The 26,690-nt window shown below is 38.7% G+C and overlaps 1 protein-coding gene and 1 long non-coding RNA gene across 4 annotated transcripts in view; one reads left to right on the plus strand and one right to left on the minus strand.

The window, feature by feature from the left end:
• Positions 1-26,690, plus strand: part of LOC106067899 (prolactin-releasing peptide receptor-like) — a 166,129-nt gene that overhangs the window by 125,972 nt on the left and 13,467 nt on the right. The window lies entirely within an intron of this gene.
• Positions 50-26,029, minus strand: LOC129922802 (uncharacterized). Its single transcript, XR_008774699.1, has 3 exons — positions 25,888-26,029; positions 5,005-5,213; positions 50-1,088 (listed from the first exon to the last, which is right to left on the minus strand). It is a non-coding gene; the product is annotated as an uncharacterized LOC129922802 (long non-coding RNA).

Genomic DNA, 26,690 nt, shown 5'->3' on the forward strand with positions numbered 1-26,690 from the left:
AAGATTTATCTATGGTTCATTTTTCAGTATTATAATGAGCAGTCTGCATTTTGTATACTGTATAATATATTTTAATTGTATATCAAATTGTCTGTATTTGGCATTCTATGACAACTCACTTCAATTATTTACTCTTAATGATGGTAACAATCGTTAATACATCACATTTGTAAGGCGACCACCGTTTCATAGGAATTAATGACAACCCAAAACTTGTGGAGGATGCCATTAATAAAGCCCTTCAAGTCGTTATACATAATTTTCATCTTAAATAGTTATGAATAGTGTGGCCAACTGAGCATTATAAAAAGGCCTTGCAGACGCATGGTTCTCTGAAATGTATTTGGTTTATTTTATTTAGATATATAACTCTTAAATTGGAAGCTTAGGATTATACTTACACAATACAGTCAAACATTTGTAACTCTTTAAAATCAATTTTATGTTACTTATGATTGTCAATTACAATTTAAGTATGAATTGAGATCAATATTAATATGAACACTTAGATCGATATACAAAAATATTCCATGGGGTTATATCTAGGTTAGTGATACTGTTCAATATTTAGACAGAGACGAAAGTCAACATAAGGCTTGCAACTATAATCAATAAAGGTCACTCAAGGTCAACAATGCCTCCCGTATTTACTGTCCTCTCTAGCAACGGTCATCAGTTTCTTGGTTGTTTGCTGGGCTTTTAAAACGTTGTGGTCGTTCATCTCCAACTTAAAGCCGCATTCTGTTCGAGCCCCACTCCGAGGCAGCGCCAGGGGAAAAAAGAACAGAAAACAATACGGAACGCTGCCCCTCCCCACTTCAGATCTCTGTAAATGTCAGAAATGTTCAGGTTTAGCTGTTCAGATGTTTCTTCCATTCTGACAAGCAGCAGTAGCAACCATCTTCGTCAGCGGCCATCGATCTCCTATGTTGTCTTCATTATTGACTAGACCTCTAGATCGCCCATCACAGCCTGCACGTCCGTACATCATTGTGTGGAGGAGAGTCTTTCAAATGTCATTACCATGGGAACAAAACTCAAATGTATACGCTTTATAGAATAGAAGTGACTTCTGTTTTCCTTCTTTACTGAAACAAAAAAAATATAGCAAATTGGCATCTCAGATATAGGATACTTTTAATATTACTGACAAATAAAAGTCTTAAATGTCAAACAAGGAGATAGTACTCAAGGAATTCTCGCGAGTAACACAGAAAAAACGACAACTATTAACTCAAAGTTGGCTTGATACAAACATTGAGGCTGTCCCAGTTTTGACTATCAAAAAAATTCATGTTTTTTATACAATGTCCACAAAAGCTAGTAGTGAATCTAAATTTAGATACAAATATAAGTTGAATAGTGTTTAAACACAGAAGGAAGTATTATCATATATTGTTATAGGCTTTGGAAAATATATTGGGTAAAAATTGCGAATAAAAAAAAAATCGTTTTAGGTAGATTTAACCGCTGCTGTCGTTCGTGAAAATGGTTGGTCCACCGCAAATGGGAGACTAAGTGCTAGGTGAGTGGTGAGTGTATCATTCAGTCTTTTTGCTCCTATAGAGATAAGATTTGTGTTTCCTTTATTTGTCCCAATAACGTTTGTGAAGTGAGGTGCACACACAAAAATGAAATGAATAGAAATCACCTTTTTTTTGTTTCAAACCCAACTGTGACGTCACAGTGACACTCCATGATATAGCTGCTCTACTACAACAACAAAACAAAGTTTTCTCTCTTCCCCCCCCCCTCCCTCTCTCTCTCTCCTCTCTCTCTCTCTCTCTCTCTCTCTCTCTCTCTCTCTCTCTCTCTCTATATATATATATATATATATATATATATATATATATATATATATATATTATTATTACATATCATTTCATAGACTATTTTCGGTTTTAGTTTTTTAATCGGCTAGTGTTGAATTCTTAGGGACTACGGGCTTATACTAGTAAGATTTCATCTTCGGCCTATAGTGTGTGTGGGGGGGGGGGGAATAACTATCTGAAGACGAAGAAGCTTGTGGGAGCCACTGTCTAACTCTAATTGAATTCATTTCGATGCAACCATTAACTAGTAACAAAACACTATCCGAGAATCAAAAATTCAATCTTTTTTTTCTATGGACTCATGACATGGCATTCTATAGAGATTTTATAGAGATGACATTGACAGAGTTGACATTAACAGAGATGATATCTGAAGAGATGATATCTGAAAGATGAAATCTGAGGAGATGTTATCCAATGAAATGACATGACCTTCTTTGGAGATGACATCTATAGAGATACAAGTCAATAGAAATGAACTTTCATAAACAGGATAATCCGTAGAAATAACATTAAATAGTATCGGCATAGTAATACCATTCCAAAGTGATGACATTCCATGGAGACGACATTCCATAAATATGGTGATAGTGATGACATTAGATGGTGATGACTTTACATGGTGATGACATTAGATGGCGATGACGTTACATGGTCATGACATTCCATATGGATGACATTGCTTAGTAATATGGCTTTCCTTTGAGATGATATTTCAGAGAAAATAATATCTCAAAGGATTCATGCCAATTATAATTATAGAATAAAATAGTTAAAGAAACCAAATAAATTCAAAACTGCTATACGATTTTGCCGCTTAAACCTAGACATGGCCGGCCTTAGACTTATGCAAACTAGGCAGCCGCGTAGGGCCTCAATTTGGTGGGGGCCTAGGACAGGAATAAAAAGCTTTTAGAGAAAAAATTGCGAAACTTGGATCCTATCTCCATCATAGAAGAGCTCTATGTCTCTATGTTTAGTAATCGAACACTTCATTTACTACGAACATTGCGATTTATAAATGTCAGATATTTGTCGATTTAGATCTAGACGAACAGGCTTTTAATAAATTGCGTATTCTTATCTTTTCGCTATTTTTTGTTTGTTTTGTTTTATTTCATTAAGGCCACCAAATTCATTTCGTCTAGGGCCTCCAATTATTCAAGGCCTAACATTGACCTAAACATTGACACTTTTGTTTTGCTGGGTCTATGTGACTAACTACACATTGGGGATGCGGGGTCAAAGACAACCATGTTTCAGGGCCATTTTGAAACCGACTCATGGTACATATACACCTATTTAGTTAACGCTGGGCCACCAAAAGGTATGGTGGCCAGTTTGCTCTACTTCCAGTGCTGGCCTTGCCTATGAGAATAACATTTTTATATTTAAGAAACAACATACAATGGCAGATATATTTGCTTGTATTTCCGCGTAAAAAATTGCTTGTTTTAAAATCGCTCTATCTGCACTTCTCACCCGTGACAGCATGTCAACGTGACCCACTGAGAGTGTTTGGAAGTAACATTGCCACTTCACAATCACGTCTGACGTGATCCTTGCCACTTCACAATCACATCTGACGTGATCCTTGCCACTTCACAATCACGTCTTACGTGATCATTGCCACTTCACAATCACGTCTGACTTGATCCTTTCCACTTCACAATCACGTCTGACGTGATCCTTGCAACTTCACAATCACGTCTGACTTGATCCTTGCCACTTCACAATCACGTCTGACGTGATCCTTGCCACTTCACAATCTCTTGTATGAAAATACATTGTTAAAAAAGAATTTTATAACGCTTTTCTCGTCAACGTTAAGGATCAATTATGAACTATAGGAATAGGCCCACGCCTTTTATTCCAAAATCCACCACCTTCTAACCTAACAATTTAATTTAGTTTTTAAAAGGGCGAAACAAAATTGTTGGTTTTTTTTCGCCAGCCTAAGCTGTAGATTGTCTTTCACAGTGTGTTGTGTTGTTCTAACAGAATGAACTTCTGGAGTCTCCTCCTGTCCAATCCTCCGGGGAACTAACTTCGTGTGACATTCTCCAATCTACAATCATGTTTTAGGCAATTCAAGTAGCCTCCCCTTCTTTTTGGCTTTACTTTCTAGCTTCCTTGTGATTTAAAAAAATTCCGAACTAAACATTTTCTACAGAAAGCGAGACAAAAAATTCTTTACTGATGAAGAAAACCAAGAGTTAAACTGATGAACAACTGAAGAAAACAGAACGCTGGGTAGATCAATGAATAGAGGAATCTTTTTTTAAATTTATATTATTAGTTTAATGTAAAAATTTTAGTCATTGGTTAATAATGCATGACTGAATGCATGACGCGTAGTACGTAATCATCTTTTTTTTTTTGAAGTAACGTCTGTATTACATAAGATAAGAAGATAAAAAAAAATTAACATATAATATAGATTCTCTGAAAACTATGCAGGCCTATTTTAGATTTGTATACATGGCGGTAAGAGCCACAAGCTGTACATTCAATGGACAAATGAAAGGAAGAGTTAATAAGCTGTATAAAGGTAGATGATAATTGGTGGCTACTTTGAAGCATTGAAAAATCTATTTTCGTCCATTTCTAGCATAAAGTAATGTCAGTGTTATTAGTGCATGACACCATTACCTTGTGACTTAAAATTGATTTCAAACAACTAGGCAACTAACTAGTGGTAATTAAGGACATTTGTGGCGAAGGTAAACTGACACTGCTCAATGGTTACGACTGCAGTTGGCAACAATGACCGCAGTTTAATGTCTTTGAGTTTGTTTCGTTTCTAGTGAAAACTTCCAAATTTTTTATGCGTTTATATTTTTACAAAAAACTGTAACAACCCTCACTATGAAGCACTATGTAGACTGATTTTCAATTAAGTTTAACATTCTTTAGTTCTTAAATTAAAAGCCATTCTAATAAAGTTTTGAAATGTCCCGATGGCTAATGAAACATAGATGACCAATGAAACATAGATGACCAATGAAACATAGATGACTAACTTTAGACTAGGAGAGTATCTCCTCCGTATGATTGGATTCTCTGTACATAATAATAAGCAAGAAAGCACGAAGGCTTATCAGTTTTAATGAGCGAGATTGAGCCCATGTAGCTGGCAGCTAGACTGCAATGATCCTGACATATTGCTTACTTTAATGCGGGCACATTAGCGCACTGAATCATTCAATTATCATTTGAACCTAAAGAAAAAACAACTCCATTCTAAAGTTTTAATAGGATACGTAATTGGTGATGAAATACTCCATTTGGCAGCACTCTCTTGATATATGGTACGTTGCAGGGAGCAGAATTAACCAATTAAACTAATTGGCGCCAATTTTAATTTGACACTTCAGTTATCTGTTGAAAAGAAAAAAAAAGATATAGATCATTCTAAAATCTAAAAGTTTGATACATTTTGATATGTTGTACACGGCTAAACAGAAGTTTTTATTTTTATTCGCAAAGTTTATTTTCTTGTACAAGAAACTGCTTAATGAGGTTTAAAATGAATGTTGCACATTGAGGATCCGTCGTTTACAAACAAATAGTTAGTTCAGGACTGGATCACTACATATAGAAGTTGTGATAAGTAGAGGCGGCTAGTTGTTGGGATAAGTAGTGGCGGCTATTTGTTGGGATATGAAGAGGCGGCTATTTGTTGGGATATGAAGAGGCGGCTATTTGTTGGGATATGAAGAGGCGGCTATTTGATGGTATATGAAGAGGCGGCTATTTGTTGGAATATGAAGAGGCGGCTATTTGATGGGATAAGAAGAGGCGGCTATTTGTTGGGATAATTAGAGGCGGCTATTTGTTGGGATATGAAGAGGCGGCTATTTGTTGGGATATGAAGAGGCGGCTATTTGTTGGGATAATTAGAGGCGGCTATTTGTTGGGATATGAAGAGGCGGCTATTTGTTGGGATATGAAGAGGTGGCTATTTGTTGGGATAAGAAGAGGCGGCTATTTGATGGGATATGAAGAGGCGGCTATTTGATGGGATAAAAAGAGACGGCTATTTGTTGGGATAATTAGAGGCGGCTATTTGTTGGGATATGAAGAGGCGACTATTTGTTGGGATATGAAGAGGCGACTATTTGTTGGGATATGAAGAGGCGGCTATTTGATGGGATAAAAAGAGACGGCTATTTGTTGGGATAATTAGAGGCGGCTATTTGTTGGGATATGAAGAGGCGGCTATTTGATGGGATATGAAGAGGCGGCTATTTGTTGGGATAATTAGAGGCGGCTATTTGTTGGGATATGAAGAGGCGGCTATTTGTTGGGATAAGAAGAGGTGGCTATTTGTTGGGATAAGAAGAGGTGGCTATTTGTTGGGATATGAAGAGGCGACTATTTGTTGGGATATGAAGAGGCGGCTATTTGTTGGGATATGAAGAGGCGGCTATTTGTTGGGATATGAAGAGGCGGCTATTTGTTGGAATATGAAGAGGCGGCTATTTGATGGGATAAAAAGAGACGGCTATTTGTTGGGATAATTAGAGGCGGCTATTTGTTGGGATATGAAGAGGCGGCTATTTGATGGGATATGAAGAGGCGGCTATTTGTTGGGATAATTAGAGGCGGCTATTTGTTGGGATATGAAGAGGCGGCTATTTGTTGGGATAAGAAGAGGTGGCTATTTGTTGGGATAAGAAGAGGTGGCTATTTGTTGGGATATGAAGAGGCGACTATTTGTTGGGATATGAAGAGGCGGCTATTTGTTGGGATATGAAGAGGCGGCTATTTGTTGGGATATGAAGAGGCGGCTATTTGTTGGAATATGAAGAGGCGGCTATTTGTTGGGATATGAAGAGGTGGCTATTTGTTGGGATATGAAGAGGTGGCTATTTGTTGGGATATGAAAAGGCGGCTATTTGTTGGAATATGAAGAGGCGGCTATTTGTTGGGATATGAAGAGGCGATTATTTGTTGGGATATGAAGAGGCGACTATTTGTTAAGATATGAAGAGGCGACTATTTGTTGGGATATGAAGAGGCGGCTATTTGATGGGATAAAAAGAGACGGCTATTTGTTGGGATAATTAGTGGCGGCTATTTGTTGGGATATGAAGAGGCGGCTATTTGTTGGGATAATTAGAGGCGGCTATTTGTTGGGATATGAAGAGGCGACTATTTGTTGGGATATGAAGAGGTGGCTATTTGTTGGGATAAGAAGAGGCGGCTATTTGATGGGATATGAAGAGGCGGCTATTTGATGGGATAATTAGAGGCGGCTATTTGTTGGGATATGAAGAGGCGACTATTTGTTGGGATAATTAGAGGCGGCTATTTGTTGGGATATGAAGAGGCGGCTATTTGATGGGATATGAAGAGGCGACTATTTGATGGGATAATTAGAGGCGGCTATTTGTTGGGATAATTAGAGGCGGCTATTTGTTGGGATATGAAGAGGCGGCTATTTGATGGGATATGAAGAGGCGGCTATTTGATGGGATATGAAGAGGCGGCTATTTGTTGGGATATGAAGAGGCGGCTATTTGTTGGGATAAGAAGAGGTGGCTATTTGTTGGGATAAGAAGAGGTGGCTATTTGTTGGGATATGAAGAGGTGGCTATTTGTTGGGATATGAAGAGGCGGCTATTTGTTGGGATATGAAGAGGCGACTATTTGTTGGGATATGAAGAGGCTGCTATTTGTTGGAATATGAAGAGGCGGCTATTTGTTGGGATATGAAGAGGCGGCTATTTGTTGGAATATGAAGAGGCGGCTATTTGTTTGGATATGAAGAGGTGGCTATTTGTTGGGATATGAAGAGGTGGCTATTTGTTGGGATATGAAGAGGCGGCTATTTGTTGGAATATGAAGAGGCGGCTATTTGTTGGGATATGAAGAGGCGACTATTTGTTGGGATATGAAGAGGCGACTATTTGTTGGGATATGAAGAGGCGGCTATTTGATGGGATAAAAAGAGACGGCTATTTGTTGGGATAATTAGAGGCGGCTATTTGTTGGGATATGAAGAGGCGACTATTTGTTGGGATATGAAGAGGCGACTATTTGTTGGGATATGAAGAGGCGGCTATTTGATGGGATAAAAAGAGACGGCTATTTGTTGGGATAATTAGAGGCGGCTATTTGTTGGGATATGAAGAGGCGACTATTAGTTGGGATATGAAGAGGCGGCTATTTGTTGGGATATGAAGAGGCGGCTATTTGTTGGGATAATTAGAGGCGGCTAGTTGTTGGGATAATTAGAGGCGGCTAGTTGTTGTGATAAGTAGAGATGGTTAGTTGTTGTGATAAGTAAGGTGGCTACTTGGTGAGATAAATAGAGGCGGTTAGATATTAAGATAATTCGAGGCGGCTAGATGTCTTTCTGTCTCTCCATCAATCTTTCCGCTAATCTATCTTTCTATCTCTCCGTAAATTTTCCCCCCAATCTCTCTGTCATTATGTCTCTCTGTCCATCTTTCCCCCAATCTCTGTCTTTCTGTCTCTCCTTCCATCTTTCTGCCAATCTGTCTGTCAAATCATTCAGTTTATTTTTTTTTCTCTTCGTTTTCTCCCCCCCCCCCTCCCCCCATGTCCCTGTGTGTCTATCTATCTATAATTATATTAAAGACATTTAGCCCCTTGTGATGAATGAGAAAAGATTTTGCCAGTTCAAATTTACATTTTAACCCAGAATTGTGGCCACGTAAAATTATCCCGGGCCTCAATATTAAAACAAAGCGATGAAAAAAAAAAAAACTAGAAAGGGGGAAAAAATCGATTTCCCTGAACACTGGCCCTTTGATGGCTGCGAGCACCCAGGACGGTAGGCAATAATGTCCATGACAGCAGAGTTAGTAGTCTGGAAGCTAGTGAGGTAGATGATCACCTTCTAGAAGTGTGATCTAATGATGTTTACTTTCGTTTTGATGCTGTTCAACGTAATGTAAATTGCGCTGTAAATTGACACACTGGGAAACTCTGGGGGCCGGAATGTTACTATTTACAGCGGAAGAGAGACTTGAAAAGATGTTGCACCAGTCGGTGAAGTTTTTGTTTTGTTATTGATGTTTATGTGTCTCATAGTATTCTTTAATGAAATTAAAAATAGAATGCAGAGACACTATGTCTAGCTATAATTATTTATGATTGTTTGTTTGCGTTGAGCATTTCTTAGTTCTGTTTTTACATTGACATAAATTCTATAAATCAAAGGCGAAGGAAATTTGACAAAAGTGCAGAATTTTAACTTATAAATAGAATCAAATAGTCTGAACCATAGACTTCTATATCTACTATATCTAGACCCTAGACTTCTATATCTACTATATCTAGACCCTAGACTTCTATATCTACTATATCTAGACCCTAGACTTCTATATCTACTATATCTAGACCCTAGACTTCTATATCTACTATATCTAGACCCTAGACTTCTATATCTACTATATCTAGACCCTAGACTTCTATATCTACTATATCTAGACCCTAGACTTCTATATCTACTATATCTAGACCCTAGACTTCTATATCTACTATATCTAGACCCTAGACTTCTATATCTACTATATCTAGACCCTAGACTTCTATATCTACTATATCTAGACCCTAGACTTCTATATCTACTATATCTAGACCCTAGACTTCTATATCTACTATATCTAGACCCTAGACTTCTATATCTACTATATCTGGACCCTAGACTTCTATATCTACTATATCTAGACCCTAGACTTCTATATCTACTATATCTAGACCCTAGACTTCTATATCTACTATATCTAGACCCTAGACTTCTATATCTACTATATCTAGACTGGACATGGAACTGAAAGAAGTAGAGTTGTTGGAAGTTTTTTTTTCAACCTTAACCTATGTAACATTTAATTTCATTTTTAGATCTAGATCTAGTAATAAGGCTTGTCTTCTAGTCCGAAGATGAGTGAGGAATACAGTATTTCCCGTGGCTACACAGCCCCAGCTGTGACCTACATATTTTGCGATAGCAAGGGTAAGCATAACCATTGTCCGCAGGTGGTCGATTTAGATTTTCTTTTAGCCGTCTGCGTTTGTCCTAGGCAGCGGACTTTCTTTTGGTCTCAAAAGTGTATCCCGCGGCCTTCGTGATTGACCTCCAGCTGTCTCGTTCTGAGGCCGCATGCAACCAGGTGCTCTCTTCTATGTCAGCCAAGGAAAGTTGACGCCTTAGCTGGTCTTTGAAGCGTTTCCGTGGGGAGCCTCTGTTACGTCGACCACCTTTATATCACCAAAAAAAGACTGCCTTTGGCATACATTCGTCTCCCATACGGAATCTAGTAATTGAACATCAAAAATAAGAGTACTCTCGTCTCATAATTATTATTTTGCAATTTTTAGATACATAATCTAGAAAGATCTAGGAAACCAATCTATTTAAATGTTATTTCTTTATCAATAGACTGAATGCAACACTAAATTGTGATTCTATTTATATACTATTGATTTTCAATTACTAGATCTAGATCTAAAAATTAAATTTTATGTTACATAGTTTAGGGTTGAAAAAAACAACATAATTTGACTTCTTTGAACTACTTGACAAAACAACGCCTTGATCCAACTTTCTACACAATGTTCACGATCAGTCGAGGATAAGAATTTATTTCCAGTTTCCAGTCTAGATATAATATATAAGTCTATGGTCTGAACGTTTTTTAAAAAATGGAAACAGAAGTAGACTCCCATAGATTCGAGACAAAAATAAAATGCCATTCAAATAGACTTTTATATCCATATTCTGACGTCAACTTTTTGTAGCTTAATTTTAATACTAATAATCAGGAGTCGTGTATACATATAAATATCGAATGATTGCTAATAAGGATGTGTAAAATTAAAAGAAAATAAAAAGTACAATACGCCTAAAAAAATTGAGATTATATTTTAGAAGTGGTCAAACGGAAGTGGTCAATTAGAAGAGTCAATTAAACGTGATCTAATAAAGAACTTTTGGAACCAGGAAACATCTACACTATACCATCTCTTCACTGTTACTTGACCACATCTTTACCATCAATATAAAACCTTTATGACATCTCTATACCTTCTCTCTCCATCACTGTATATTATCTATGATATTACTCTACAATCTCTCTTCAAAGACATACATTCACAAGCTACAAGTGTCTCTGATATGTTTTGTTTGTTTTAACCACAGATAAACTGCGCGTTACAATATCTGACATTTCCAAATGCATTGAGTCTGTCGACCAGACAACTTAGTTCTGAAGGTAGTGTCTCAATTATTTATGAAAGTATGTGGCTTGGAATCATCAAACAAATAACAGTAAAAGAAAACTATCTACAAATTTAAAAAAAAAATGCAAAATGTCATTTTATTATGTTCAGAGTGAAGTATTTCTACGAGATTGAATGTCTATCATCTAAGTAGGAAGAGATCTTGTTCCAAATCAATAACCTGGACAATGTGTTCAAGTTTACTTTGGAGAGATTCTTTTAGCCAATGTCGATTATTTGTACCTATTTTCTTGTTTACAATGTTAACTTGTATCATCTCCCTGCTATTAGTGTACTAAATGTGTACCTTCACTGATACTAAATGTGTACCTTCACTGATACATCTCTCAATCTTCACTGTACTAAATGTGTACATTCACTGATACATCTCTCAATCTTCACTGAACTAAATATTTTACTTCACTGATACATCTCTCAATCTTCACTGTACTAAATATTTTACTTCACTGATACATCTCTCAATCTTCACTGATACTAAATGTGTACCTTCACTGATGATCTCTCAATCTTCACTGTACTAAATATTTTACTTCACTGATACATCTCTCAATCTTCACTGACACTAAATGTGTACCTTCACTGATAATCTCTCAATCTTCACTGTACTAAATCTGTATTTTTCACTGACACATTTCCCAGTCTTCATACTAAATGTGAGCCTTCACTGATACATCTCTCAGTCTTCACTGTACTTAATGTGTATCTTCACTAATACATCTCTCAATCTTCACTGTAATATTCATTGACCATTTCTACCATCAATATACAACATCTCTGCCATCACTGTACCATCTCTGTCACAACAGTACAATCTCTCTTCCATCATTGTTATCTCCTAACTTCACTTTGTCACCTGTTTTATCCTTTGTACATCTCTTCACTCTCACCATTACATCTCTTCACTCTCACCATTACATCTCACATTGTCACTGTCTCATCTTTCTACTCTGTTACACCATTCTCGGATCACTCTTCCACCTGTCTACTGTCACTGTTACTCTTCATCGTTGAACAATCTCTCTACCATCACTGTTCCATCTGTCTGCCATAATTGTCCCATCTCTCTTCTATCTCTGTCTCATTTCTTTGTCATTATTGTTGCATCTCTCTGCCATCACTGTACCATCTCTCTAACATCATTGTACAATCTTTCTATCACATCTCTCTGCTATCACTGTACCATCTCTCTAACATCATTGTACAATCTTTCTATCACATCTCTCTGCCATCACTGTACCATCTCTCTAACATCATTGTACCATCTTTCTATCACATCTCTCTGCCATCACTATACCATCTCTCTAACATCATTGTACAATCTTTCTATCACATCTCTCTGCCATCACTGTACCATCTCTCTAACATCATTGTACAATCTTTCTATCACATCTCTACGCCATCACTGTGTAAATCTCTCTACCAACATTGTACTATCTAGACTAGATCTAGTCTAGAATCCCTAGATCTAGCAGTAGAAAATGGATTGATGACTAGAGATGATTAATAACCCTTTCATCACTATCTTATCCATTAATGTACACGTTTTGGTGTAAACATCACTAGATATACAGAGTCTACACCATGACCTATGATCTAGAATTCCAGATTGATATGATCAGGACTAGGTCTAGTACGGGCACACAGGGGCACCCTGCTGTTCTTGTTCGATTAGCTTAATAATGTGATACTATCGTATACTTTATAAATAAATCTGCACCCCTAAGCAGTCAGAAGCTAAGCTATTGCCTTAATAATTTCTAGATGCAAATGTTGTTCAAATTATTAATACATTTATATCTAAATCTAAAAAAATGAAGCCTCTATTTAGTCTGATTTATTTTGTCGTCAAGTGTATAGTGAGGATATGACAAGACTACGCGTTATAAAAATATTCCGTTTTTTTTTACTTACAACTACAGTGAAGTTCGTATTAAATATCTTTTTTTTTTAAAAAACATTTGAATCCGTATTTCATTCAATGGAAAATATAGTGCACAATGAGCCATTGCTACTTGTTCCCATCGTGACCTTCGCTGCAAGTGTTTTTGTACCAATGCGCGAGTCTATGAATGAAGCTTGAGTTATGAATGAAGTCAGTGACTGGGGATAACACCTCCTCTAAAAAAAAATGTATTAGAAGGTGGTGAATTTTTCTGAAAAATCTGCTTGCATAGTTAAAAAATTAAAATGTTCATTTTGGAAAAGAAAAAGTAGCCTTTGCATCAGAACTTTGAAAAGATATTATGATGTCTGAGTTTAATTTTGTTTTCTAGATTCTGATATTTAAACGAGACAGATGGGCCGACAGACGGACAGAAACTCCACACAAAACTAATAACGGCTATTCCAATTTCTGGGGCCTCTAATTAGAGTTAGTCAATGAGGAAGTCAAATCAAAAGTCGCTCAGTATATCTGAACATTGTTAAAGCTGGTGGAGAAATAAAAGTAGATGAAGGATTAAGGTTAATGTTTAAACTGTATACATTTTTATATCGTTGAGTGAGTTGACATCGTTGTTCAACAGTTCGCTTGCTATTAGAGTTGCTATGAAAGGAGATACATACATTTTTTATTGTTACTCCTAATCTCGTCTGATGCTGCAACAACAAAGAAGTCTTTGCATGAAATATTCACACACGCACATTGTCGTCCATAATGGGATTTGATTTGGAAAGAAACTGACATGTATAGTGTATAACTCAAAACACAAATTTAGTTCTACTATAGAAACATTTCTAGGTTTAGGAATTCTACGAATTTGATCTATTTGGGTAGGCCTCAAGAAAGTAACATTTACGGAGTTCTCCTATGGTGATTAGTTTGTACATCTATAGTCATTGATAAACAATGTACCATCAATGTGGTATAATGTTTCTTAAAGTAACCGAATCTAAACTCTCTAACTTCTACCATGTTATTGATCCTTAACATTGTGACGTGCTCTAATCAATGATCTAGTCATGATTTCCTCAGTTCAAAATGTTCTCAAACCGTGAAATGGATTAAATCCAAACCTCTAGTAAACTGAACTTACCTGGCATTTGTTGCACTCATCAAATTTAAACAACAGTAGAAAAAGCAGAAAACCGATTGATTTGGTCAGAAAACAAAAGTGTATCACGTTCTACCAATTAATTAAACATGAGAACAAAAGACGTTCATGGGAAAACCTTAACTCCTAGGTGGCCCCTACGAATGCCCTGTTTGGTAAACATGCAAGCCTTAAGGCATTTTTTTTTTTGCACGATCAATGTGAGGCTGACTGGGTATCAAATTCGGCCCGGGCATTACCATATAAACCGGCCCACAAATGTCATGTCATATATTTTCGGTGTGTGTGTGTGATTTTAAACCTCTCCGAAATATATATATATTAGTGTGTGTCTATATGTAATTAATCTTCATTACATTCTTATCTTTCATTCTTTCAAACGTTTTTTCTACCCTAGAACACTCTCATCCTATAATTAGTGAAAGGCAGTACACACCACCAAGGGACAGCTAGGGAGTCTGGGGGAGCGCTGCAAGCATTATTTCCGTTATTTTAAGCTTTAAAAATGCATATTTTGAGGCATCTACAGTGCAATTAGCCTGCTACTCTTCCGCTAAAAAAAAATCAAAAACTAAATCTTCTATTCAGTGGAGTCCAGCGACTGGTAGAAAAAGGTAAAATGCTTTAGTTTTTGTATTGGAGGTGGGGGGGGGGGGGGTAAACAACAAAACCCCTTTTGGTTACGCTCATGAAATTTGGCGACTGTAGTTTGCTTAAGTTGGCTGCACTGGGAAAGTAAGTAAAGTTTCCCTTTCAGACAATGAGATCTGAGGCGGTGATGGTTCGAACTCCTCCTCTCTCGGCTACGCCCATGTGTTTTATCATAGGTGTAAGCCTAATTCTATTCAAAATATATAAAGTTTGATAACGCATCGAAAACTGGATGTTTGCTTTCGAAGGCTAACATAATGTATTCTATTTATACATGTATGTAGTCTGAAAACTATAAACACTACAATAGTAACCTTAATGAGTTTCAAACTTTTTGGTATTACTTATAGATTACAGACGTTTCTTCAAAAAAATAATAATAATTAGGTCCAACGCATTTCACGTGTCAATCTAGTCATGCATGTTGATCTGTGACTTAAAATATGCTAAGTCATTGGTTTTCCTGGCTGACTCAAGCAACCCATTCCTTTAAAGTGGTATCACCACAAATACAAAACTAGGGGTCTATCGAGCCGTCGTCCTCCCTACATTGCTTTATGCCCCAGAAACGTGGACAGTGTACAGAAAACATGCAAATAAACTGAATCACTACCACGACATGTCTGTGAAAACTACTGAATGTCAAATGTCAAGACAAAATACCAGATACTGAAGTCCTTCAAAGAGCGGGTCTGCAAAGCATCCACACAATCCTGATGCAGTCCCAGCTGCCATGTGCAGGACACGTCTGTAGAATGGAAGACCCTAAACGACTCTTGTATGGCCAACTAAGCGAAGGAAAACGCTCGCAAGGTGGTCAAAGAAAGCGCTTCAGGGACACCCTCAAAGCTTCTCTGAAGACGTTCAGCATAGACCTAGCCACCTGGGAGACAGAGGCACATGACAGAGCCTCATGGCGTCGCGCTGTGAAAACTGGCGCACAGGTTGCTGACGAAAAGAGAACAAAGCAAGGCCAATGACACTAGCTCCAGCTGGAATAACCTGCCCAGTGTGCGGCCGAACATTCCGGGCTCATATAGGTCTCACCAGCCATACGAGGAGACATAAAACCCCAGTGCAAAGCCCTCAGCCCCCTGGATGACAAAGTGGTCATAATCGAACTACGATGGGCGAACTATATATATATATATATATAATATATATATATATATTCTTTACCAAGTAAGAGAAAGCATAACGGTTAGAGAGGTATTTCTAAATGTGAAGAGCTCTTGCTTCGTCCTAGAACGCGATTAGTGTATGAATATATTATTTAAAATATAAATGATTCTAAATCTCCTTTCATTAAATATCGGATGTGACAGCGCTATATAAATTATTGTAATAATTTTCATCATCAATGACTTCATACTAAGCATAAGTTTGCCATTAATCATAACGGTATATTTATTGATTTCGATCTATAATTATGTTTTAATTAAATAATAATTTTTTTGTAAGCCTTAAGTGTAGTATTTTTAGATCTATATTATTACAAATAAACAACAAGAAACTTACATTTTTTCTTTTCAAATCGCAGAAAGTAGAACTTTATACGGTTATACCTAGATTGAGCTATGCATAAGTTGAGTGGTTTGCTATTTCGCGGCTGTGTGTATGTGTTTAAGTTAACTTCTATTAAGTTTTGTTAACGAGCTAATTGTCTCACCTTTTGCCGCGTTATATCAATGTTTTCTAACTTAACCTCTCCCATCCCTCTTTTTCGTTAACTTTCAATGGAACCATCAAAAACGGGTGAGGGTAGGAGCAAAACAAAAATAGGAGTGCCATCAAAGGCCCATGCCGACCAGCAAAATGATCAGGCCAAACACAGTTTTGAAGACATCAAAGTAGTGTTGAAGGCCATGCCGCTCGTGCATAGCAGAAAGTACGGTCTAACGTTTTACAAATGATAACACGTACAGTGTATAGTGTAATTCTTAAATTATATTCTTGTTGAATTTCAAACAAAATTAATTGTCATAATAATTTTAAAAAAAACACAAGAAAACGAGTTCGGGCCTTTGTGTCTTGCTGCTGTCACTTTTTTTTAAAGTTGTCTGCATTTAATTTTTTTTTCTTTGGTCGCGACCAGACCGGCCCATTTGGTAACGGCCCACCGGGCATTTGCCCGTTTGCCCATATAGCCAGTCCGCCCCTGATGTGAGGGATATATTAGATCCATTGGGCTTTTCCTTTAGAAAGCTGAATATATCATATATGACCTATAATAATAGTAATCGTAAATAGCCCAGCGTACAGTGGGTTAACAGTATGTTTGAAGAACACTTTTCATGTAATAATACTAAACAACTACGAAAAGACCTATTGAGAAATAATTTTGTATAATGTTATCACGTTTGAAAACACTTTGACATCACCGTTTTGGTCCTTATGAGAATGTGATAATAATACATTTGTTGACAAGCAGGTAGAGAAATGTACACATTTGTAGCAGTATCCGGTACTCTACATCTTGACAGAATCAATTAAAAAATCAAATAAGCAAAATATTTTTGTTAAAAACTTCGCTTATATTAAGTGAATAGCATCAATTATTTTGGACCAATCGTAACCGTACACAACTGCGTAGGTTGCTCTCCTGGTCTTGCGACTTTTACGCGTGTTCTATCTTGCATGTTGACTAGAATCTCATTCACGCTCTAGTGCGGAATGCTCCGTTCAATCGCTGCTATATCGAACATAACGGCAAGGCGTACTTCACGTTAGCTAAATACATTTTAATATAAAACATTATGTATTCATTACGACAAATTGATTATCTAATTGGTTTATATTTAATTTCTTATCTGAGCCATCATTTACAATGCGTGGAAAGTGTTTGATATAACATGTAGATGTGTATAAATGTATTGTTACGTATTTCTGATTTTCTGGCTAAATGTACTAGGCACACAAATAAAAGAAACACTGCAAAGAACTTGACGACTCAACTTTCAGCTTTAAATAACTTTATTGAATTATAACTATAACAATTCGTCACTGTAACATGTAGCGTATACGTCTTACATCGACTGTATCGACTGTAACGGCTCAAGTCCACTCTCTTCTACTGTCTCGCACAGTAGAGAACAGTATCGACGACTGTACTGACCCTTTTCACATGAACATCTCTGGTTTATAAAGAGTCCCTAATCGCTTGTCTATTGTTGCAAAAACACTGCTAGTACCCTCTGGAACAACATGGGAGGAAACATCACATCCTGTTGTTGTTTATACATGTCGATTCCAGAGGATGCCTGCTGCAGTGTCATCTCGCCGAGGTCACACGTAGTGACCTCTAACTGTCACTGTTCATTTGTCACAATGCCCCCCTTCGTAAATCTGTTCGTCCTCTGGAACAACACGTGAGGCACGTCCCATCCTGTCTTTGTTTACATGCATAGATTCCAGATAACACTCGGTGCTGTGTCATCTCGCCGGGGTCACACATAGTGACCTCTACCTGTCACTGTTCATTCGTAACACTGCCCCCTTCTTAGATCTGTTCGTCCCGAACAGATTCTATTTCACCACGGTACTGATGGAGTCGGTCAACGTGGACAACCTTCAGCTTGGACCGTGGACTTTTCTGTATCCGGTAGACCACGTCGTTTATTCTTTTTACGACACGGTATGGACCTTCCCAGTCTCTTTGGAGTTTCGGGGATCTGCCTTTTCGTCTCTGTGGGTTATAGAGCCACACTAGATCATTCTCATGGAACCCCGACGTATTGGCCCGTTTGTCATACCTCGTTTTCATCAGGTCACTGTTGGTCTTGATGTTTCTGCGGGCCAATACATGAGCATTCTCCAATCGTCTTCGGAGATTGGTGACATATTCAGTTGAAGACACTGGCGTATCTCTCGGAATCCCAAATAACAGGTCACATGGTAGACGAAGCTCACGACCAAATAACATCTTCGCTGGGGTATATCCTGTGGTGCTATGAACGGATCCTCTGTATGACATGAGGAACATGGGGATATGGGTGTCCCAGTCGTCTTGTCGGTCATCAGTAACCTTAGACAGATGTTGTTCTAGGGTTCTGTTGAATCGCTCCACCATCCCATCAGATTGCGGATGGAGAGCTGTCGTGTGAGTCTTTTCGATGCCAAGTGTCTTGCACATCTCCTGGAAAACTTTGGACTCGAAGTTCCTGCCCTGGTCAGAGTGCAACTCATTAGGTACACCAAAGCGACTGATCCAGTTATCCACGAGTGTTTCGGCCACTGTGATAGCTTCTTGATTTGGTATGGCATAAGCTTCTGGCCATTTGCTGAAATAGTCCATGACTACCAAGATGTATTTGTTTCCTTTCTTGGTTTCAGGAAATGGGCCTGCTACATCTATTGCGATCCTCTCGAATGGAACACCAACATTATACTGTTGCAAAAGACCCCTAGTTTTGCGTCGAGGGCCTTTTGCTGCCGCACATATGTCGCACCTTCGACACCATTCCTCTACATCCTCTCTATATCTGAACCAGTAGAACCGCTGACGAACCTTTTCCAGAGTCTTATTGACACCAAGATGAGATCCGCTAGCGCCATTATGCATCTCTTTCAGTACTTCAGCAACTCTCACCTTCGGTAACATCAGCTGAAGGCGATTGGATGTTCCATCAGCAGATTCCCAAACTCTTTTGATGACACCATTGACTAACGTCAGCGAGTCCCACTGAGCCCAGTACGCCTTGGTGGCTACCCCCTTCTCAGAGATGTCTTTCCAATCTGGCCGTTGTCCATCTTCTTTCCATAGAAGAATGGGAGCCAGATCTTCATCTTGCATTTGGTCCTCTCGAATCCTTTTATCACACCAGGGTCCGGAAACATCTACTCCGAGCCGAAGACAATTGACAGCTACCTCCTTTTCTTCAGCCCTCTTGCAGTGCTTACATTCTGCTTTGCAGGGTCGTCGAGACAGTGCATCAGCATTTTGGTGAATTTGCCCTTTTCGGTGCTTAGTTTCAAATTCATAGGTTTGAAGACGTTCGATCCATCTTGCCACCTGACCTTCAGGGCTCTTAAACGAAAGCAACTATTGCAGAGCTGCGTGATCTGACCTTAAGATAAATTTCTGCCCGTATAGGTACTTGTGGAAATGTTTTATTGCATCCACAGCAGCCAGCAATTCACGTCTCGTCACACAGTAGTTCCTTTCAGCTCTCGATAGGCTTCGACTGAAGTATGCGATGACTCGTTCAGTTTCATCCACCTTTTGGGACAAGACTGCGCCTATTCCAGTGTTGCTTGCATCTGTGTCGAGTATGAATGTCTTCCCTGGAATGGGGTAGGCCAATACTGGTGATGAGGATAGTGTGTTTTTCAGCCTCTCGAAAGCTTCTTGACATTCAGATGTCCAAATAAATGGCCTCTTTTGCTCTGTCAGTTGATGAAGGACCTTACAGATGTTTGAGAAATTTGGCACGAAACGTCGGTAGTATGTACAGAGTCCCAAGAAACTTCTCAGCTCATGGATATTACTTGGCGTTGGCCATCGTTTCACTGCCTCAACTTTGTCAGGGTCAGTGCTGACTCCGTCATTTGACACAATGTGACCAAGGTACTTAACGTTTTTCCTGAATAAGGAACACTTCTTTGGGCTGAGTCTCATTCCCGCACTTCTTATCCGTTGAAATACTTCCTTCAGATTTGCAAGGTGCTCTTCAAACGTTTTGCCAATGACAATAATGTCATCAAGGTAAACAAGGCATGTAGTCCAATGAAGTCCTCGTAAAACCCTCTCCATCAATCGTTCAAAGGTGGCTGGTGCGTTGCAGAGACCGAATGGCATCACAGTAAATTGCCAGAGGCCATTGCCAGCAGAGAAGGCGGTTTTCTCTCTATCATTAGGATGCATTTCAACTTGCCAATACCCACTCTTTAGGTCGAGAGTAGAAAATACCTGGGACCCTGCAAGCGTGTCCAAAGTATCGTCGATTCTAGGAAGTGGATAACTATCTTTATGTGTGACTTCATTCAGAGCTCTGTAATCTACACAAAATCGCATAGATCCATCCTTCTTCTTTACTAAGACAATAGGCGAACACCAAGGACTATTTGAGGGCTCAATGATTCCTTGCTGCGTCATGCCCTCTATCATGTCCATAGCTTCTTGTTGCTTTGCTAGCGGCAAGCGACGTGGTGGCTGTCGAATCGGTCTGGTGTTTCCAGTGTCTATTCGATGTTGTACCATATTTGTCCGTCCGCAGTCTGTTTCATCAGATGGCAGAATATCTTCAAACTCCATGATCAACTGCTCCGCTTTGCTGTACTGCTCATCTGATAAATTCACTTTCATTTCTGTCAGGAGCTTGGTAATTTGTGGATTGAAAGGTTTGGTGGAATTAACGATCGTGATATCATTATTACAGTTTCTGATCAGGTCAAGAGTATTACATATTGCGATGGGGCTGTCTTTCTCTAGATGTCTCTCCTGTAGGCCGAGGTTCATGATTCTGACGGGCACCTTTTGATCTTTTCCGACAAGGACCAATGTTTTTCCTACTGCCATTCCGCTGTTGTCATTTTCAATGCCTTCCACTATCGCCGTCATCGTTGCAGTTTGACCATGCTCTAACTTTCCCCAGATAATTGCTTCAGACTGAGCTGGCAAACTTGTATCTTCTGTTAAAAGGATTCTTCTTATTTGACCATTCTCTTCATCTTCATCCCCGAGCAAGGGAATCTCAACATCACCACATTTCAAAGTACCACCTCCGATGTTCAGAGAGAATTCACATTTCTGCATAAAATCGAGCCCAATAATACAGTCATCCGTAATGTTAGCGATCAGAAATTCATGTATAAATGACTGATGCCCGAGCTCAAAGTTTATATTTGTCAGTCCATGTATAGGCATCATCTCTCCACTGGCCGTCTTCAAGGAGTAAGAGTTCACTCTCTTGATTTCGTTCTTTTTGACAATGTCTGGACGAATGACTGAACGTGAGGCACCAGTATCTAGAAGAAAACGGTAATTTCGAGATCCAATTCTACCATTGATGTACAGACTTTTATTCTTCCCTAACACAGCGACTGGAATTATAGTTGCAGGGGCTGTCATGTTCTTGATCGCCGATTTTTGCCCCATAAAACCGGCGAAAGTTAGTTTCCCTGGTAGACATGAGCACCTGACCTTGCATCTGTCTCCGGTCTGTGCTGATACTCTGTTTGTCGGGGAAATCTTCTCGTGCAGTTCCTTTGTAGATGGCCAGGTTCTCCACAATTCCAACAACGTACACTGGTTCTATTCTGTCCTTCTTGCTTCTTATTTGGTCTGCGTTCTTCTAGCACTTCAGTTACCCTTCTGAGAAGTTGTGTAAGATCTTCTTCTTGGACTTCCAGCATACGCCCATGATGGATATTCTTAGAGGCGTCTTTGGCGGCTTCATAGGAGAGGGCGTAGACCAGAGCTTCGCTGGATTTGCGCTTACCACTGATTCTTATTGCCTTCTTCAGTTCTGGATCTCGAATAGCATCAATGAATGCATCAGTGATAATGACGTCCAGAAAGTCTTGTGCTGCTGTTGGATATGCCAAATGAGCAAGACGTTCTATGTCCGCCTCTAGCTCTTGCAAGGTTTCACCGGAGCGTTGTTGTCGGGTTTTCAACTGAACTCTATAAACTTCTTGTAAATGTTCGTCTCCGTAACGGAGCTCCATAGCCTTAACAATGGCAGCGTAATCCTGTTGATTTGTTATTGACTGAAGCAGTTCTGCTGCCTTCCCTCTTAAAGCTAACACCAGAGCAGTCGCTTTCTCTTCTTCAGTGTTCCAGTTATTAACCTTGGCCGCTGCCTCAAACTGTCTTTTGTAAACAGTCCATGAGATGGATCCATCAAACACAGGCGGCTTTATCTTCCCAGAGATTTCGGGCACTATTGTTTTTGTTCTAGTACCCCGTTCCTTACTCAGTTGTTCTTGGACATGAGTCCTTATCTCTTCCATTTCTTTTTCCACAGTGTTGACTCTCTGGTCAATCTTCTCGTTCATAGAGCTCATCTGTTCATTTACTTTTTCATTCATGGCGTTTATTTTCTTGAGGCTCTCCTTCATTAAGTCCATCTGGCCCTGCATGTTACTCAGGATCTCTGTCATATCTGGGTTTAATTCAAATATGTATTCATCTGGATCTTGATCTTCCTCAATAAGGGCCTGTCTTAGGCGTTCTGTTAGTGTTTCTTTGTTACCATTGAGCTGCAGACCTCTCTCACGAAGTTCTTGCCTTAATTCTTTGACCAACAGCTGGTTAAGTAGTTTCCTCGAAGACATTTCAGCCAGAAAACATCCCACTTCTGACACCAATTGTTACGTATTTCTGATTTTCTGGCTAAATGTACTAGGCACACAAATAAAAGAAACACTGCAAAGAACTTGACGACTCAACTTTCAGCTTTAAATAACTTTATTGAATTATAACTATAACAATTCGTCACTGTAACATGTAGCGTATACGTCTTACATCGACTGTATCGACTGTAACGGCTCAAGTCCACTCTCTTCTACTGTCTCGCACAGTAGAGAACAGTATCGACGACTGTACTGACCCTTTTCACATGAACATCTCTGGTTTATAAAGAGTCCCTAATCGCTTGTCTATTGTTGCAAAAACACTGCTAGTACCCTCTGGAACAACATGGGAGGAAACATCACATCCTGTTGTTGTTTATACATGTCGATTCCAGAGGATGCCTGCTGCAGTGTCATCTCGCCGAGGTCACACGTAGTGACCTCTAACTGTCACTGTTCATTTGTCACAATGCCCCCCTTCGTAAATCTGTTCGTCCTCTGGAACAACACGTGAGGCACGTCCCATCCTGTCTTTGTTTACATGCATAGATTCCAGATAACACTCGGTGCTGTGTCATCTCGCCGGGGTCACACATAGTGACCTCTACCTGTCACTGTTCATTCGTAACAGTATGGTGGGAATAGACTTGCTCGAAACTCCCAACTAAATCTAGTATTTAATGGACCTCATTCACCAATCGAAAACAAGCAACATTTTGCCTCGTGGTTCTCTATATCTTCTATACAAATTACGCAATCCATAAAGGCTGTCACGTGATACGTAATTTTCATTGTTTTATCAATACTAATGGCTAAATGTTGTTTGTTTACGATTGGTGAATGAGGTCCATTGTAAATAGATGTTTGGATATCAAATATTTTAAAACGTTTAACAGACATTAAATATCAATGAGCCTAAAATGTAAATGTTTTGTTAGATAAAGTTTAATGTAAAAACATAGCAAGCAAACAAAAATCACTTTTTCTTACAATTATGTTTTTTTCACAGCTATTAATAGTATGTACTACGCAAAGCTTTTTTTTTTTTAAAATGGTGTATTTGTAGTAGTATGAAAAAAAAATAGTGGTTTGCACATTTAATTAAAAATTGAAAGGATTCACTTCAGAAAACCAAATGTTGCCTTTGCGATTATATGTCAAAGTATATTTTCAATAAAGCTTTTTGGAGGTCTAAACTTGACAGACTAAAGAAGCACATAGAACGGACAGAAAGACGGACAGACGGGCCACTCGAAGCTCAAATCGGCTATCAAAAGGGATCAAACAACCGACGCTATAAAAGTGTTTTCCACTATACTACTTCTTTCTTCCCCAGCTTCAATGTATTCAAATAAGAAACGAATCGCTCGTGTAATTGTGTCATTGAGATTCCAAGAGATTCCAATCAGCGCTGTCATCTTGTACACATTAATGAATCTTAAGAGATTGCCTAGTTCTTTCAGAGACACTACAGCCACGGAAGTATTTATAGCATTAGAACTGAGCCGGTTTAGAATTAATGGCCTCTATGAGCTGAATTAACAACCTACATTAGGCTTAGAACAACAAAAGGCCAAAACCAGGCGGACACACTAAAGTCTCCCCCACCCCTCCGCTTCAAAGGCTCAACGAGAGTTCTGTCTGCAAGCGCTATCTATTGATTTTCGTTGCCATAGTGACTTTGCCAAGTGGTAGATGAGAATGATAATGCTGAGAATTTGTTGTTTGTCCGATCAAGTGTACCGCCCAGGAGTCTATGACGTACTGGTCCAAGATTTCAAGAAAGAAATTGAAAAAAAAAGGGGGGGGGGATGAGAGGATGAGAGACAATGGGGTGGGGAGGGGAAAGGATGACAATGTTAGAGAGAGTGGTCGTGTAGCCCCCCCCCCCCCATTGTTTTCTAGTCTCACTAAGCGTTTTATCTAGGCGAGAGAGTATCAAGGCGCTTGAGAGGTGGCTGTGTCAACAGAGGAGCTATTGCATTAGTGAAGGGTGCGGGCTGGTGCTGAGTAAAGAGAGAGAAACTTCAAAGAAAAAAAAAAGACAAAAAACATTTTTTTTGTAATTATCACAAAATTTCATTTCGGTAAAACAGTGCGCAAGGCTTCTGCGGTATCATAGAATCACGTCAAAGTGAGTGTGTGTGTGTTGGAGGAGGAGACTAGTGTGAAAAGAGTAGGGCATCGTGAATAGAAGAGGGTTATGTGGGGAAAAGTGGCTAGTGTGGGAAGAGTTGGTCAGTGAGGACTGTACGGATGTGCAAGGCCTGGCAAAGTGTGAAATGTGTACCTCGACTGTGTGGGAGTAACATTCAAGTAGGCGGGTGGAGGGTGGCGGAGTGGTTCCATTGTGACAGAGACATCGCGCGACATGTTGGATCTAAATATTACATTATTTGGGAAACACGGCTGGGATCTATATATAGATATATTCTTTTGGAGTTCAATATTATATACACTCATATCGAAGTAGAATATAAACATGGCTTAAATATAGACAGAAGATAACATTTTGGTTAGTTATTTTTTAACCACATATATATATATATATATATATATATATATATATATATATATATATATATATATATATATATATAATACATGGGAGTAACCAGGATTTTCTTTCGGTGGGGGGGGGGGGGTTGGATTTTACCAATGAAACCTGAGACTGAGACCCTATAGAAAGATAAAGGACAGATTCTTCTAATCTATATACAAAATACGAATATGATCGAATTCATATAAAAATAACTTTACAATATGAATTAAAAACTCACCCTAAACGGGGGTCAAGATAATCCATTAAGAATATCTACCAAGGACAACGATAAGCCTTGATAAGGCTATTCAATATCAGATCCAAGGAGAAATTCAAGAGCTGAACAAAATATAGCCTGCTTCAGTCTAGCAACATGACTTGAAATGCACCAGACGAACTACGACAAAAGACTACGTCATAAAAAATTATGACGAATCAACAAGGGGAGATCACCTACTGCACACAAACAAAAGCCATGAAAATGACGACATCAAAATAGACGAAAGCGGTGCTATTAAATAGAGAACATTTCTACTATACAACTAATTCAATAGTTGCGACACACATCGGCATAGGATTTCCTTGATTTAGACCTGATCTCTATAACTGACTCCTAAAATTTTGGCAGATTATTAATTGAGCTGGTAGAAATGTGTAACCTCTCTTGGCTACGCTCTTGGAATTAGGTGTCTGTATTTTGCTTTAGATTTTATATCGAAAAGGGAAGTTTTATCGTCATATTTTGGGAGGTTTTAAACTAAAAAATCTGTGGAGTTGTTTTTTTAAATTGAAACCCCCCTTAGCTACGCTCATTGAATTTGGTGACTGTAGTTTGCTTTAGAATAAAATTGAAGAGAGAGGTTTTCAACCTCAAAACTCTCTGTATGAGGGTATTTAAACTTAAAATCATCAGGAGGGGTTTTAAACTTTAAAAAAAATCCCTCTGGAGGAGGGGTATTTAAACTCAAAACCCCACTTGGCTTGGCTACGCTCATAGAATTTTGAGTGTGTAATTTGCCTTTTTTTTATATTGAAGAGGTA

This window comes from Biomphalaria glabrata, chromosome 1 (assembly GCF_947242115.1).
Source record: "Biomphalaria glabrata chromosome 1, xgBioGlab47.1, whole genome shotgun sequence".
Lineage (NCBI taxonomy): Eukaryota > Metazoa > Mollusca > Gastropoda > Planorbidae > Biomphalaria > Biomphalaria glabrata.